Source organism: Aythya ferina (assembly GCF_964211825.1).
Source record: "Aythya ferina genome assembly, chromosome: 1".
NCBI classification, from domain to species: domain Eukaryota; kingdom Metazoa; phylum Chordata; class Aves; order Anseriformes; family Anatidae; genus Aythya; species Aythya ferina.
The window spans coordinates 74,934,661-74,951,525 of NC_140296.1; the positions used below are offsets into that span (position 1 = coordinate 74,934,661).

Below are 16,865 nucleotides of genomic sequence, written 5' to 3' on the forward strand. Positions count from 1 at the left end.
AATTCTGCCTTTGCAGTGAACATCAGTCAGTGTTTCACTTAAATTTACAGAGTTTCATGTAGATGAGCATCACAACTCATCATCTCCCGTATCATAAGGTTCACACTGCATGTGATAATAATAAAAAGTTGTAATGACAGTTCTTAGCCTCCCTGATGATAAACACAACTTTGAAAGTTGAAAGATTGGTGTTGCTTTTCAATTCTTGCTAATGAGTTGTTCTCTCTTCCAACACATAAATAAATAAATAAATAATAATAATAATAAAATGTAGGTATTTTATTCTGATTTTCATGAAGATAATATCCGGTCACTACCACCTTGTATCTTTTCAAGTCATAACACCTACATTCTCACATATACACTGAAATTCACACTGCTTGTAGGACTGCACCGACACATGAAAGAATTTTAAGTAATTTTAAGTAATCAGCAGGTGCAATACATGATGCTCAATCTTATGTCTTAGCTACTTTTGAGAGGAAAAGTTATTCAACATCCCCACACTGGTGAAATAGAAAGCAAATACATATTAGTTTTCTTTGCTCAACATATATCATCCTTTCACATACCTTGAAATGGAAAGTGTAAACAAATTTATCACAGAATCACAGAATCACAGAATCACAGAATTTCTAGGTTGGAAGAGACCTCAAGATCATCGAGTCCAACCTCTGACCTAACGCTAACAGCCCTCCACTAAACCATATCCCTAAGCTCTACATCTAAACGTCTTTTGAAGACTTCCAGGGATGGTGACTCCACCACTTCCCTGGGCAGCCTGTTCCAATGCCTCACAACCCTTTCAGTAAAGAAGTTCTTCCTAACATCTAACCTAAAACTCCCCTGGCTCAACTTAAGCCCATTCCCCCTCGTCCTGTCACCAGGCATGTGGGAGAACAGACCAACCCCCACCTCGCTACAGCCTCCCTTGAGGTACCTATAGAGAGCGATAAGGTTGCCCCTGAGCCTCCTCTTCTCCAGGCTGAACAAGCCCAGCTCCCTCAGCCGCTCCTCGTAGGACTTGTTCTCCAGGCCCCTCACCAGCTTCGTCGCCCTTCTCTGCACCCGCTCAAGCACCTCGATGTCCTTCTTGTAGCGAGGGGCCCAAAACTGAACACAGTACTCGAGCTGCGGCCTCACCAGAGCTGAGTACAGGGGGACGATCACTTCCCTAGCCCTGCTGGTCACACTGTTCCTGATACAAGCCAGGATGCTGTTGGCCTTCTTGGCCACCTGAGCACACTGCTGGCTCATATTCAGCCGACTATCAACCATCACTCCCAGGTCCTTCTCTGCCTGGCAGCTCTCCAACCATTCCTCTCCCAGCCTGTAGCTCTGCTTGGGGTTATTGCGCCCCAGGTGCAGGACCCGGCACTTGGCCTTGTTGAACTTCATGCAGTTGACCTCAGCCCATCGGTGCAGCCTACCCAGATCCTCCTGCAGAGCTTTCCTACCCTCAAGCAGATCGACACATGCACCTAACTTGGTGTCATCTGCAAACTTACTGAGGGTGCACTCGATGCCCTGGTCCAGATCATCGATGAAGATATTAAAGAGGTATTATGTCATTAAAGATATTAATATGTCATTAAAGATATATTATGTCATTAAAGATATATTATGTCATTAAAGATATTAATGACATTGAATCCTTAATATAAATATATTTTTTATTTTTATTTTTTAATTTGAGGATTTTTATATGGGAATTTGTTTTCACATGAGGAGAGGTTAGAAACAAAATTACTACTATTAGACTCTTTAAGCAGTTTTGTGGCGTGTTCTACTACATTGAATATAGCAGCCAATGTGTACAACCTCTTAAAATTGTTTTAAAAAGCGTTGTACAACAGTCATTAATGAGATATAGAGTGCACTGGAAATACAGATTCAGATAAATATTGCCCGGTTTAATTCCTGCAGGCAGAGAAACATTAAGTAAGGGAAATTGGTTTCATTGTTTTATAATGCTTATTCTGTCTGTTTTAGTAGATAATAATCATTGATGCCGCCAACCTTAGCTTCATAGATAATATTTATTAGTATGTAGCAAATACTAAGAGTTCTGAGTGAGTAGATTTGTGCAGTTCTTTAGTTGTATAATCTGTACAAGTAAAGTAACTAAAATATATCACAGTTTTACTAAACTAATAAAAGTCATCCTTTCTTAGGTTAAACACAGCCAAGAGCTGAGTTACCATGTTGAAGTTGTTCTTGGGCTTTGGCTTTCATGGTGAATTTTATTTTATTTTATATTTTATTTTATTTTATTTTATTTTATTTTATTTTATTTTATTTTATTTTATTTTATTTTATTTTTATTTCACTTCATTTGCAGACTTGAGATATACATTTCCTGAAATGAGAAGTACTCCTGAAATAATTTCTTTTTGTTCTGTTTTCCTTCAAACTTTATGTTGTGTGTAATCTATATTTCTTTTTGAAGGACATCACTATGAAGGCCTCTACAGTGCAAACACCAAATGAAGAGTCTACAGGACAAAATAATTATTAGGTAAATTTCTATTACTGTATAGTTAGAAATTATGCTATTGATATGTCATGCTGGCATGGATTTATATCAGTTATTTAAGCTTTATAAATCAATGAAGAACTGAAAACGGTAAGAAGCTACTGTTACAAGAATGTTAAGAAAAACAGTGTTGAGTATAATAGACAGTGATGGATTAAGAGTAGGTCTAAGCAAAATAAGACTTGTAGGGATGTGTCCATGAAATATTTAGTCAACAAACATTTATTTAAAAACCATAAAACTATTTTAAACACCTTCTTAATAATATATTCTGACCTGTTTAATAGAATATCTTAGTCTTAAACAAAGTGCCTCACATATATAAAAGGAAACAGGTCTTGGATGATAAATCTCATTGTCAATCAAATTTGCAATCTCCTTAAATAAGAAGGTCAAGTATGTTTGGCAAGAGTATTTATCCTATTATTTTGACATTAATAATACTTCTAAAGCTTAATTCCCGTATACCGTATCATACTTCCTGTGATTTTGTTCAACATCCATGTCATCTTGAGTTTGCCATTTTTCCAGTGCCTGTTCCTTGGAGCTTATGGAGTAGTCTACACTCTCTATTGTTGACTGCCATTGATGTCTAAGAATGATGTTCAATCTATTCTTTTAAAACAATAGAGAACTACTAATCTAATTTAGCATATCTTGAAAGATGTTGTTTTCTTAGTATCTCAATCTACTACAATAGTGGAAACTATCTTGTTATGATTTGTAAGCTCTGAGTATACCCTTAAGACTATAAATAATAATAATAACAATAATAATAATAAAGAATGTTCTTCCATTACTGTTTACATTCTGCATATTTTAAGGAAGAAACCTGCAACAGTTTTTAGAACTCTCTTGTCCCTGATGTATGTTTCTAAAAATTTTTAATGACAGTGTAAATGGCATTGAAATAAAAAGGATGGATTTCTGTATTTTATTCAGATGTGGTATTCATCTGCTATAGCTCTTCCTTTTGTTCCTCTTTTCTTTGGAACAATGACTTTTTCTGTTAATTTATAAAACAAAGAAATCATGCAATGTTCAACTGCACTGTGTATTAACAATTTTAAATCTGTATCCAGTGACTACTTTTATGCATGCTTTGGAAGAGAAAATCTGAGTTTTTCTCCTTGAATTGTTTACTTTCTATAGGGAAAGATTTGGGTATTTTGTGTTTAAGTGTTTAAGACCATATCTTCTCATCAGAATTAGCCCTTTTAACCTTTATATATATAACCATGTATATATTAATTTTACTTGTGTATAAATATATAAATATACATATTTTTATATTATGTATTATTTCCCCCAGGCACATTAATGTCGATAGTCTGGGTTTTTAAGTACAGGATGTGAGAGTGACCAGATTCAGTACCATTAATCAGTAAGATAATCTGTCAAGCACAAGTTATAGAGTTTGCATAATAAAATATATTACCCATGTGATATTGCAGAACAGAAAGTTTACTCATGAGATAACATGCAGACATTTTAACTTCTGGTAACACATTGATTAAAAAAAACAATGGGAAATGACACATGCCTGAGACTTGAATTTTAAAGCACAATTGCATGTTGCCTGCTGTGGTGACTGAGGACTTGTGAAATGAGCCCAGAGCATGCTGCAGTCCTTGAACTGAATTAACTCAATCAGTATGGGAACACCATTTGCTATAGGCAAAGATTGCCTGTGTTCAGAAGAGACAAGATTCAGTAGTTCAGAATGTTGATCTTTTTAGACAGAGAAATAAATGGAGTTAGGAACAGGATCTTTAATCTATAAAACTGGGACATAAAACAAAGTAAGTGATATTAAAGCTAGGAAGTTTCAAAGCAGAGTTTTCCCCTTTCTTCCCTTAAGAATGAAGATAATAAGAACAACTTTACATGTCATAGTACATTCTTTGTGACTGGGAATTTTGGTATGTCTACCTTAAAACAGGAATCACCATTTTGGCGAGATCATCATAATCATATACCTACAATTTATATATCTCCCCAAGAAGGTGTTTTAAAAGTAGCACAGCCATGCCATGAAAGATTGTTAAAAATGCTGCAGGTGTTGCTACAGCAAGCCAGCAGCAGAAATATAGTTAGATAGCTATAAATGACTCTCCATTTATTCATTTTTCTAGTATTTTTAAAGCAAAACATTTTGAAAATATACATACTTGAATATACAACAATACAGAAAAAAAAAAAAAAAAAAAAGAAATTACTGAGATTCTGGCCCATTACCTATAACTTTTTAAGGATAATGAAAGTTTTGCCTTGTATTATTCTGATGTGGAAAGTTTTCTGCTAATATGAAGAGACATTAGTTATTAAAACTTACTTTTGAACAATTGCATAGTCTTTTTTTTTTTTTTTTTTTTTTTTTTATGTGTGTTTAGTTGTTGTCATTTATTTTTACTGAATACTGTGGATATTGACAGTTCTTGTTCTAGGAGTTTTACATGGCAAAGATAAAAAGAGATCCAAATAGGTAGCAGTTTAAAAATTTGGAAAGGCAAATAAAACACAGTATATATTTAAAAAAAAATCAATCACATCAGGTTGCATCAGGCTTGAAAAGACACAATTTTAATGCTTACACTGAAATCAGGATAAAATGTACAAAAGCTCTTTTCAAATTCAATAATTTATCATTTTTTTTCAGAAGTATCATTAATATCAGTTAAACTAGCCTACTTATCCAAAGAAAACTAACCAGTTTTCTTTCTTTCTTTCTTTCTTTCTTTCTTTCTTTCTTTCTTTCTTTCTTTCTTTCTTTCTTTCTTTCTTTCTTTCTTTCTTTTTCTTTCTTTCTTTCTTTCTTTCTTTCTTTCTTTCTTTCTTTCTTTCTTTCTTTCTTTCTTTCTCTCTTTCTTTCTTTCTCTCTTTCTCTCTTTCTTTCTTTCTCCCTTTCTTTCTCTCTTTCTCTCTTTCTCTCTTTCTCTCTTTTATTTTTCTGTCTAGATATAGGCCTCAGACTTGTGTGGAAATATGTGCTTAAGCTAGCTGAGAACTGAGAACTTACCAGACAACATTGATTTAGGAATAATTTGATTTCCTTTTCTAATTTATAATGTAAAATAAAAATGCACATACTGGTGTTCTGTATCAAAGATTTCTTTCAGCGCTGAGTCTGTACAAGAAAACAGAAAGATGACAGACACATATTGCTAACTGCGTAGCAGTAACCAATAAATAAAAGTGTATTGCTGCCAAGGAGCTGTCATTTGGCAGCTGCTGCTTTTGGACTAATTGCTATGATAACAGATTGCTAAACTGAATTCAAAGGTTCAGGTGTAGAACCAATTGTCTTCAGAGTTAGTGAGGCTAAGGAAAAAAGGCAAGCAAATTTACATTTCTGTTAAAGATCCAAGATTGTTGCTCTAAATATATATACCGATGTTTTACTGCTACTGATTTTAACATAAAATTGAAATAATGGTGCATTAGTCCAACAGAGAGAGAGTCTGGATTAACTTTCAAATATATTTATCTTCTTGGAGCCTGTATTTGTTTTGAGTCATCAAAGAGCTTCTCCTATAAGGAGCTACAAAATAACATTTTAGAAAAAGATCCAGTGATACCTTATGAAGCAGCAAGAAAACTAGAAAATCTTTCAGACCATTAATAATTCCCTTGGCAGGCGGTTCTGAAGGGCAGAGGGGTCCAGGAAGGCTGGGCGCTCTTCAAGAGGGAAATCTTAATGGCGCAGGAACGGTCTGTCCCCACGTGCCCAAAGATGAGCTGGCGGGGAAGAAGACCAGCCTGGCTCAACAGAGAATTGTGGCTTGATCTTAGGAGAAAAAAGAGGGTTTATAATCTTTGGAAAAGTGGGCAGGCCACTAGGGAGGACTTTAAGGATGTAGCGAGGCTGTGCAGGGACAAAATTAGGAAGGCCAAAGCTCATCTGGAGCTCAATCTGGCTACTGCCATTAAAGATAACAAAAAACATTTCTATAAATACATCAACACAAAAAGGAGGACTAAGGAGAATCTCCATCCTTTACTGGATGCGGGGGGAAACTTAGTTACAAGAGATGAGGAAAAGGCGGAGGTGCTCAATGCCTTCTTTGCCTCAGTCTTTAGCGGCAATACCGGTTGTTCTCTGGATACTCAGTACCCTGAGCTGGTGGAAGGGGATGGGGAGCAGGATGTGGCCCTCACTATCCATGAAGAACTGGTTGGTGACCTGCTACGGCACTTAGATGTGCACAAGTCGATGGGGCCGGATGGGATCCACCCAAGGGTACTGAGAGAACTGGCAGAGGAGCTGGCCAAGCCACTGTCCATCATTTATCAGCAGTCCTGGCGATCGGGGGAGGTCCCAGTTGACTGGCGGCTAGCAAATGTGACGCCCATCTACAAGAAGGGCTGGAGGGCAGACCCGGGAAACTACAGGCCTGTCAGTTTGACCTCAGTGCCAGGGAAGCTCATGGAGCAGATCCTCCTGAGAGTCATCATGCAGCACTTGCAGGGCAAGCAGGCGATCAGGCCCAGTCAGCATGGGTTTATGAAAGGCAGGTCCTACTTGACAAACCTGATCTCCTTCTATGACAAAGTGACGCGCTGGGTGGATGAGGGAAAGGCTGTGGATGTGGTCTACCTTGACTTCAGCAAGGCTTTTGACACCGTCTCCCACAGCATTCTCCTCAAGAAACTGGCTGCTCTTGGCTTGGACTGGCGCACGCTTCGTTGGGTTAGAAACTGGCTGGATAGCCGGGCCCAAAGAGTCATGGTGAATGGAGTCAAGTCCAGTTGGAGGCCAGTCACTAGTGGCGTCCCGCAGGGCTCGGTGTTGGGCCGGTCCTCTTTAATATCTTCATCGATGATCTGGACGAGGGCATCGAGTGCACCCTCAGTAAGTTTGCAGATGACACCAAGTTAGGTGCGTGTGTCGATCTGCTTGAGGGTAGGAAAGCTCTGCAGGAGGATCTGGGTAGGCTGCACCGATGGGCTGAGGTCAACTGCATGAAGTTCAACAAGGCCAAGTGCCGGGTCCTGCACCTGGGGCGCAATAACCCCAAGCAGAGCTACAGGCTGGGAGAGGAATGGTTGGAGAGCTGCCAGGCAGAGAAGGACCTGGGAGTGATGGTGGATAGTCGGCTGAATATGAGCCAGCAGTGTGCTCAGGTGGCCAAGAAGGCCAACAGCATCCTGGCTTGTATCAGGAACAGTGTGACCAGCAGGGCTAGGGAAGTGATCGTCCCCCTGTACTCAGCTCTGGTGAGGCCGCAGCTCGAGTACTGTGTTCAGTTTTGGGCCCCTCGCTACAAGAAGGACATCGAGGTGCTTGAGCGGGTGCAGAGAAGGGCGACGAAGCTGGTGAGGGGCCTGGAGAACAAGTCCTACGAGGAGCGGCTGAGGGAGCTGGGCTTGTTCAGCCTGGAGAAGAGGAGGCTCAGGGGCAACCTTATCACTCTCTATAGGTACCTCAAGGGAGGCTGTAGCGAGGTGGGGGTTGGTCTGTTCTCCCACATGCCTGGTGACAGGACGAGGGGGAATGGGCTTAAGTTGAGCCAGGGGAGTTTTAGGTTAGATGTTAGGAAGAACTTCTTTACTGAAAGGGTTGTGAGGCATTGGAACAGGCTGCCCAGGGAAGTGGTGGAGTCACCATCCCTGGAAGTCTTCAAAAGACGTTTAGATGTAGAGCTTAGGGATATGGTTTAGTGGAGGGCTGTTAGCGTTAGGTCAGAGGTTGGACTCGATGATCTTGAGGTCTCTTCCAACCTAGAAATTCTGTGATTCTGTGATTCTGTGATTCTGTGATAAATTTGTTTACACTTTCCATTTCAAGGTATGTGAAAAGATGATATATGTTGAGCAAAGAAAACTAATATGTATTTGCTTTCTATTTCACCAGTGTGGGGATGTTGAATAACTTTTCCTCTCAAAAGTAGCTAAGACATAAGATTGAGCATCATGTATTGCACCTGCTGATTACTTAAAATTACTTAAAATTCTTTCATGTGTCGGTGCAGTCCTACAAGCAGTGTGAATTTCAGTGTATATGTGAGAATGTAGGTGTTATGACTTGAAAAGATACAAGGTGGTAGTGACCGGATATTATCTTCATGAAAATCAGAATAAAATACCTACATTTTATTATTATTATTATTTATTTATTTATTTATGTGTTGGAAGAGAGAACAACTCATTAGCAAGAATTGAAAAGCAACACCAATGCAACAAAAGTTTTTTTAAGTGAAGGTTGAAAATATTAGGTAAGGCAGATGACACTATAGAATTGAATAAACTTCAACTGTCTGTTTCTAGGTAAAGCTGAAGTGTGTTAGCTAACAAAATTTCACTTTGAGATTTAATATAGCCTCAAGTCAATAAAATAATTAAGGCTTATCTAACACAATCAGTTTGTGACTGTTTAACAATTAAATTCCTAAACACTTAAAGTTAAATCCATGAATGCTTAACGAGTTTCAGCACTGCAACTTTTAGTACTTTCCAACTGTTGAATATCAAACTCAAATTTAACTATTTATGTTATAAAACAAACTAAAATTCACTGTAAGAAAGCTGGAAAATTTGAGTTTCAGCCACTCATGATACATGTAGATAATGTATATCATGATAATTTGACCTATGCTGTCCAGCCTGTCTGCTTATCTCCAGCTCAGATAGAATTGACAGGATGCAACAGGGGTCTCAATTACCACCAGCTCATCAATGTACCTGAAATTACAGTGTGATGGTAGCACAACTCTTTGACCAGGAAGACAGCTTTTATATCAGAGCAAAAGTGAAAAACAGATCTGTCTACACCAACTTGTCATCAAATAACTTAGTCCTTTCTGTGAAACCAACCTGACTGAAGGATGTTGCCTTCATCACAAAATTCTAAGATCCTAAGTTCCACCCTTAGGACAAGATACAAACCATGATTACAAATTTCTCACAAGTATTTCTGCTGAACAGTATTAGCTTGATAACTATATATTTTAGTTTTCATGTTTGTTATTTTTTTGTTTGTTTGTTTTGTTTAAAAACTTTTAGTTTGATGGAATTTGTAATATCCTGCCTAAGTGATTAATTACATCATATTTAATTTGGTTTTATTTTTATTACAGTTCATAGCATTTATAACAAGCATGTTAATAAACAAATGCAGAGACAACACCCAAGAGAATCAGCAGCTCCATCTTAGAGATGACATTGCTATTTATTCTACTCTCTCGTTTTCACATTGAAGAGCCTGTAGCATTGTCAGTTATTAAAATCTGCATTTTCAATATTAGAAAAATGAGCAAATAGAAACAAAACAGGAATTTCAAAAGACTATACTTGAGAATGGTCATTTATGGTATGGCTATCATTTTGTATTTATGGTTGTTAGCTTATCTTGTTAACATTTTAGAAAAAAAAAAAAAAAAAAAAAAAAAAGAAAAGACCCACATTCTTACTAGATCCTGTACATACAATAACTTAACATTAAGCAAATCTGAGTCTTACGTGCAAAAATGTGGGCTGGGGTAAAACCTTGAAGTTTTACAAGAATTGTGACCCTGTGTCAGTTTGTATCCATATCATATGTTAGTCAAAGTTCTGCTACCATATTTTCAAAGACAAGGAAACAAACATGGTTTTCAATTCTGACAAGCAGTTTACTAGGTGTCAATATTAACACATAATGTTTTATTTGCTTTGTAGTATCATTATTTATTTCTAACAGAAACAGAGACATCATGTGAATTTCTTGAATTAGATTCATGGGTACTAACCTAAAGGGTGGGACCTATAAAAAATATGATATCTGGGGAACAGCAAAAGAAGTTACATAGTGAATAATACATTTTAAGCAAACATTTTAAAAGTATGCTTCTTTTGTTTTACTTGGATACACAAGAGAAGGTTAGAAAGTTATTGTTTTCCAGAAAAATTCTGGTTCATATGTTCAGGCTTTTTTTTTTTTTCTTTCAGAAAATTTGGAAAATTAAGATCGTGAAAATCTCAAAGCACTGGAACATATTTATGTGAGGGAAGCTATTAATATATTTTTTATAATTGCATCGAGAACTTGTCATGATTACCTACATAAGCAGCCCAGTCTTCTACAGAACCTGTTATTTATTTATTTATTTATTTTCCTGAAACACATCAGATGTAAAGAAAAGGCAAATGAATGGCAACATTAATATTCTTGACATGCTCCAATAATGAATGTGATAATGAATGCCATAAAGGAGGCTATAAATTAAAAAAAAAAAAAAAATTAAATAACATAAATGGAGGTCATGAGTGTTCTTTCCCCCTTCTTCACTGTTATTAGTGAAGCATTTAAGCATGTCCTTAGCTTTAGGTATGTGAACAGTCCCATCAAAGTTAATAGTACTATTCACATGTTTAAAATTAAACATTTGCATAAGTGCTTTGCAGGCTTAAAGGTTTTAGCTGAAATGTTTTACCAAAACTGAGCCTATCATGTTTTTAAGAGGAACAGTGACACAAAAATACATTTCCAAGCCATATGTCTGCAGCCAACACAACCTGCCATCTAGAAAATTGCACGCAAAGTAGTCAGTCAGAGGTCATACTGGAAGTCTATTATTATAACCACAGAATGGTTTTTCTTTTCTTATCCTCTAGAAACTGTCTAACTACAAAAAGTTTACTCCTCAAGAAAAAGTGTTGAAAAGGAGGAACTGTAGATCTGCAACCCATTTACTTGAGAATGGTGTAGCATAGTTCTCACTTAGTGTAGGGCAAGATCTGAAATGGTGTAGTTCAAAAAGGAGCCAAAAAGGAAGACAAATTCCTATCTTTCTGGTGCCTCACTGACACTTTTCTAGACCCCTCAGAATCAACACTTATTGCTGTTGCAATACTTATTGCAACATCTATAAATTAAGAGCTTATTTGTGTAGTTATCTCCTCCATTATTACAATATTATTTATTGGAGCAAGAGGAGTAGATACTTGTTAAAGGTTTACAGATGAGACACATGTATTGCTTGTCTGAGTGACTGAGCATCTCAATTAATTGTGGATTTACTTACGAAAATTACAGCCTAATGAGCAAAGCTGAAGAGAACTGCCAAATTCATCCCATGTGTACCTCTTCATTTATCAGTCTTCCTGTGAGTTGTTTCAGTTCTTGAAAAGTTGACTGAAATAACTTCTCTTGTTTATAATGATATCTTAGAAGCATATTTTCAAAGCAACAGATGGATTATTTTAGTTTTGATGCAATCTAAGTATCAGTTCATTGTACACATCTTATGTACATTTTTTTTTATATAAAGCATTATTCTTGCAACATAATTATCATTTGAGTACCATACCAAACATTTACCTGAATAAGAAAAAAAAAATAATAATAAAAAAAGGATATTACTATTAAACTAAATATTAAGAAATCCACTGGAAGACATACTACCACCCATTGTTTTTACTGTTGCAATATATTGAATACTGAATTGTATATTAAAGATGTTGACCATTAGGTCTTTAATGGGTGAGAAATTATATAACTCTTGTGCATGCAGTTGCTGTTTATAGCCTGACCCAAGAATATATTAGAAAATGATATAAATATAATTTAGCACCTAAAATATTCTGAATATACACACTTTAAAAAGCTAATCTGGATGATTTCTTTTACTTAAGAAAATCATAACAAACAAAAATATACATATGGAGATAAATAATTTAGACCAAACCTTACTTCTGTTGACTCAGTCAGAAGACTACATAACTCTGGAGGAAAAGAGGTATCTTGAGTTAAAGATTTTATCTCATTTCTAAGTCTTTTTCATGGGGTATATCCATATTAAAAATCACAATGCAGCTTAATAACTTTCCATGCTTATCACAGAATCACAGAATTGAAGGGGTTGGAAAGGACCTCGATATATCATCGGGTCCAACCCCCCTGCCAAAGATCAGGCTGCCCAGGTAGGCATCCAGACAAACCTTAAATATCTCCAAAGAAGGAGACTCCACAACCTCCCTGGGCAGTCTGTTACAGTGCTCCGTCACCCCCACCATGAAGAAACTCTTTCACATGTTGGTGCAGAACTTCCTGTGCTTTATCCTAAATGTTAGGTTTACAACTCTTCCTTCTCTTATTACATGGAGATGTGTTAACCAATACGTCTCTCACATCCCACCCTTGGATTACTTACATGTATAGAACACACTGAAGTTTCAATTTTGTCATAGGACCACTATATTATGGGCTCCAAGAAAGAGGCAGTGTTGGAGGAACAGCTGGCAGCTGATTTTTGTTGTTATTTGTTTGTTTGTTTGGGTTTTTGTTTTTTAAGATTTCTATGAATTTCCAAAATTTCAAACTACATGGAAGGCTACCAAAGATGTTAAAATGTATCAGATTCTCTAGGACTCATTTAAGTCAGAAAAGTCCATTGAAGTAACTGATTTGAAGAAGGTAAGGCACCACCTGCCCACCTGCTAAGTTTAGAGGTTCATGCTGTAGTAATTTTGGAAGTGTAAGCTTTACAAACTGTACTGGATAATTACTGGATTATTACCTTCAGTTTATTCAAAGACAGGATAACTTGAGAAGATGTTACTTCTTATCATATTCTCAAGGAATATGTGTTATTTAATTAGCACTTTACGATTACAGTTGAGCAATTTTATGGGAGCTTAAATTTCAAGGCACACTGTTCCAGCTGAGTAGGAAAGATAAAGGAAAAGAGGCGATGTTTTTTACTTCCTTTCTACTACTGTGTGGACTTAGAGACCAGAAACCAAGAAGAAAAAAATAAAAAAGGAAAAAAGAAAAAAAGAAAAAGAAAAAAAAAAAAAAAAAGAAAAGAAAAGAGAGAGAGAGAGAGAGAAACATCAATTTTGCTGAGCAGTTTGAATAAGAATCACTTTGCTCATAATATCCAAAATATGCCTACAGTTTACCCCTTAGAAACACTTCCAAACAATTTTGTACGCACATTAAAAAAGAAGATTTCATCCAGATAAACAATACCCTTCTAGTTCCTCTGCTTTACTAACTGGTATTCCACTATACCTACCTTTTTTTTTTTTTTCTTTTAATGGTTTTATACAAGGGAATCATTTTTGGAGGGGAAAATAAATAAATAAATAAATAAACAGGGATAAAAAAGAAAAATATAGCCAAGTAATATAGCATAATGGCAGCTGAAAGAAAAATGATGAGAACACAGCTATGTACTAATACAGTGTCACTGTCTGTTGCTGCAGAATAGTCGTCAGTTATTCTAATAATTAGTCGTCAGTTATTCTAATGTCACTTGTATCTGGCAAATCAGGAAAATTATATGATTTTAAAAGTCTTTCTAATTAACCTCCAAAGAACAATGAAAATTACAAAAATAAAGTATTTAATAAGCAAGACCCATGGTGTTAATACATAAATATTCTATCATATCTCTCTGCTGTCCTCTTTTCCTCTCTTCTCATCTTCACCTGAAATCATGCCTCAAAATTGTAATTATCAATAAGTGATAAAATTCAAAAAACAAAAATGTGGAATAAACTATTGTGTTTAGGAAAACATAGTATTTCATTGGAAGGAAAAAAAAAAAAAAAAAAAAAAAAAGATGCATGTATTGCATCTGTAATGCATGTATTTATGCAGTTTTTCTGGAGTCTTTTTTTTTTTTTTCCACTGCTAACTTTCCCATTTTTTCTGCTTTTGAGTTCAGAAATATTTTATTAGACTTTTTTTTCTTTCTCTTTTCACAATGTATCTTATACACATGTCAAATTCAAAGAAAATATACATTCTTTTGAATCTATAATTTCACTGCCTTGTTAAACTGTAATTTTAAAACATCATCTTAAATTGACAGTTGCTCACTTGTATTTTATACATGTGGGGAATAGGTCAAGAGAGAAGAAAAATCTAGCTAGTAATATTTTCATTGAAATGCACTCATGTGCAGTTGCAATTATGTGACGAGGTTCACTAGAGATAAAATAACATCAGTTTAACAGATTCTCATATATGTGCCTGAGGCATTCAATGACATTTAATAGTTATATTTAAAAAAAAATAAATAGTGGAGGAAAGTTGTACTTTAAGTGTTTATCCTTCCTTTTAATTTGAAATTCAAACAGTCCTGTGCCCTGGAAACTAAAAGAAATGAAAACATAGTCTCTTCATTTACATTAATATGTTGATATGTTGGTTTCCACCTGGTTAGCTAGTTCTCTTTTTTTCTTTTTTTTTTTTTAATTCAGTTTTTAAAGGTGTTGACATTAATGCTCACCAGACAGTTCTAATGAGAAATAATTTAACTTACTATGAGATAATGAGGTTTCTTATTTCCCTTTTCAAGAATTCATAATGCCTGAAATGAAAACGAAAATATATTTTACCACAGATTCTCCTACCCTCACATTCAGCTATGGATGTATAACTCAATGATATTCACATTCAGGGTAGCAGATTATCTTTTGTAAGTACAAGAGGACAAGGTGGAAATATTTCAACAAATTGTTATACTTGCAATGTAATTTATCAGACAATTATATATGTCTGCTGCATGTAGTGATGAAAATAGCCATATGTTTCTGAATATATTGTATAAAATATCTTTTGCTTCTCTTGATCAGATAACTAATCCCAGTTGTAAATAAGGAAAACTAGATGTGATTGAGATATTTTTATTTTGGAAAGGGCTAATTCATAGAGTATTTTTCATAATCTTTCTAAGGATGTATGATCTGACTAAAACTACCATAAATCAGATGCACAACTACTTCAGTATCACAATATCACACACACCAGTTTTCCATGTAAGAGGACACATAATTAAAGTGGGGTCTCCAAAGAGTCAGATTTACTCAATAATTTAATTAATGGCTTTGATGAGAGAGAGCTGCATATAATTCCAATATGTGCATATCAGAGTAACTGATTAATAAATCACAATTCTATTAGGAAAAAAAAAAAAAAAAAAAAAAAAAAAGCCATCTGATAAATTGTTAAGGGAAGCTCAATAGATATAATATACTGCATCTAGTTTGGGGCATTACATTTCAAGATTTTGAACAAGTTAGGTAATGTCTAATCAACAAGAAATATAATTTCTAGAGAAAAGAGAAGATGAAATAAAAGGGCTCATCAGACTTCAATATGAGATGAAAGAGTAGGGGCATGATAATAGTTTTCCAGTATCAAAATAATCTAGAGACAGAACTGTAATTTTTTTTCCATGTTCATGGAAAAAAAAAAAAAAATGAACATGGCTTGACTTGAGAGGAAATCTCTCTCTCTTTTTTTTTTTTTAATAGAATTATAGAATATCTGATTTGGAAGGGATCAAGGATCAGCAAGCCAACTCCTGGCTTCATGCAAGATATATATATCTTAGATCACACATCTGAGAGCACTGTCCAAATGCTTCTTTACCAGCAGGCTCAGTGATGTGACCACTTCCCTTGGGAACCTGTTTGGTAAAAAAACTTTTCCTGTTTCAGTCTGAACCTCCCCTGCTGAAGCTTCAAGCCATCCCCTCGGGTCTTATTGTTACGCACCAGAGAGAAAAGATAGGCACTTGCACCTTCACTCACCCTTGTGAAGAAGCTATAGACCACCATGAGGTATAGACTTCAGCCTCCTCTTCTCTAGGCAGAACAATCCAAGTGACTTCAGCTGCACCTCATACGTCTTCTCCTTCAAACCCTTCACCATTTCAGTTGCCCTTCTTTGGACAATCTTTAACAATTTTATATCTTTCTTATACTGTGGTGCCCAAAATTGCGCACAGTACTCAAGGTGAGGCCGCACCAGCACAGAGCAAAGCAGGAGCACTTCCTTTGACTGACCAGAAATGCCATTCTTGATGCACTCCAGGGTAAGGTTGACCCTTCTGACTGCTGAAGCATGCTGCTGGCTCATGTTCACTTTGCTGTCAACCAAAATCAACAGATCCCTTTCTATGGGGCTGCTCTCTAGCATCTCATCCCCCTGGTATAACCAGGGTTGCCCTTTCCCAGGTGCAGAATCTGGCACTTGCTCTTGTTAAACTTTATATTGTTGGTGATTGCCCAGCTCTCTAATTTGTCAATATCTCTCTGAAAGGCCTCACAACCCACAATGGACTCAACAGCTCCACCCAATTTGGTATCGTCGATGAACTTGCTCAAGAAACTTTCAAGTCCTTCAGCTCAATCATTTATGAAAACATTGAAAAGGACTAGTCCTAAAATGAAGCCCAGGGGAACCCCACTAGTGACAGGTTGCCAGCTTGATGTAGCCCCATTTTCAAGAACCCAGCTGGGTGATCTTGTTGTGGAAGAAAACTAAGTTTGTTAGACATGACCTTCCCCTAGTGAGCCCATGTTGGCTCTGACCACTGATTGCATTGTTCTTTAT

At 36.1% G+C, this 16,865-nt stretch overlaps 1 long non-coding RNA gene across 1 annotated transcript in view; it reads left to right on the forward strand.

Annotated features, from left to right (window-relative positions):
* Positions 1–3,241: 3,241 nt before the first annotated feature.
* The window catches only part of LOC311429741, a 68,214-nt gene continuing 54,590 nt past the window's right edge, over positions 3,242–16,865 (forward strand). Inside the window, exon 1 of the long non-coding RNA XR_014688373.1 lies at positions 3,242–4,431. This is a non-coding gene — a long non-coding RNA (uncharacterized lncRNA). The remainder of the gene's footprint in view (positions 4,432–16,865) is intronic.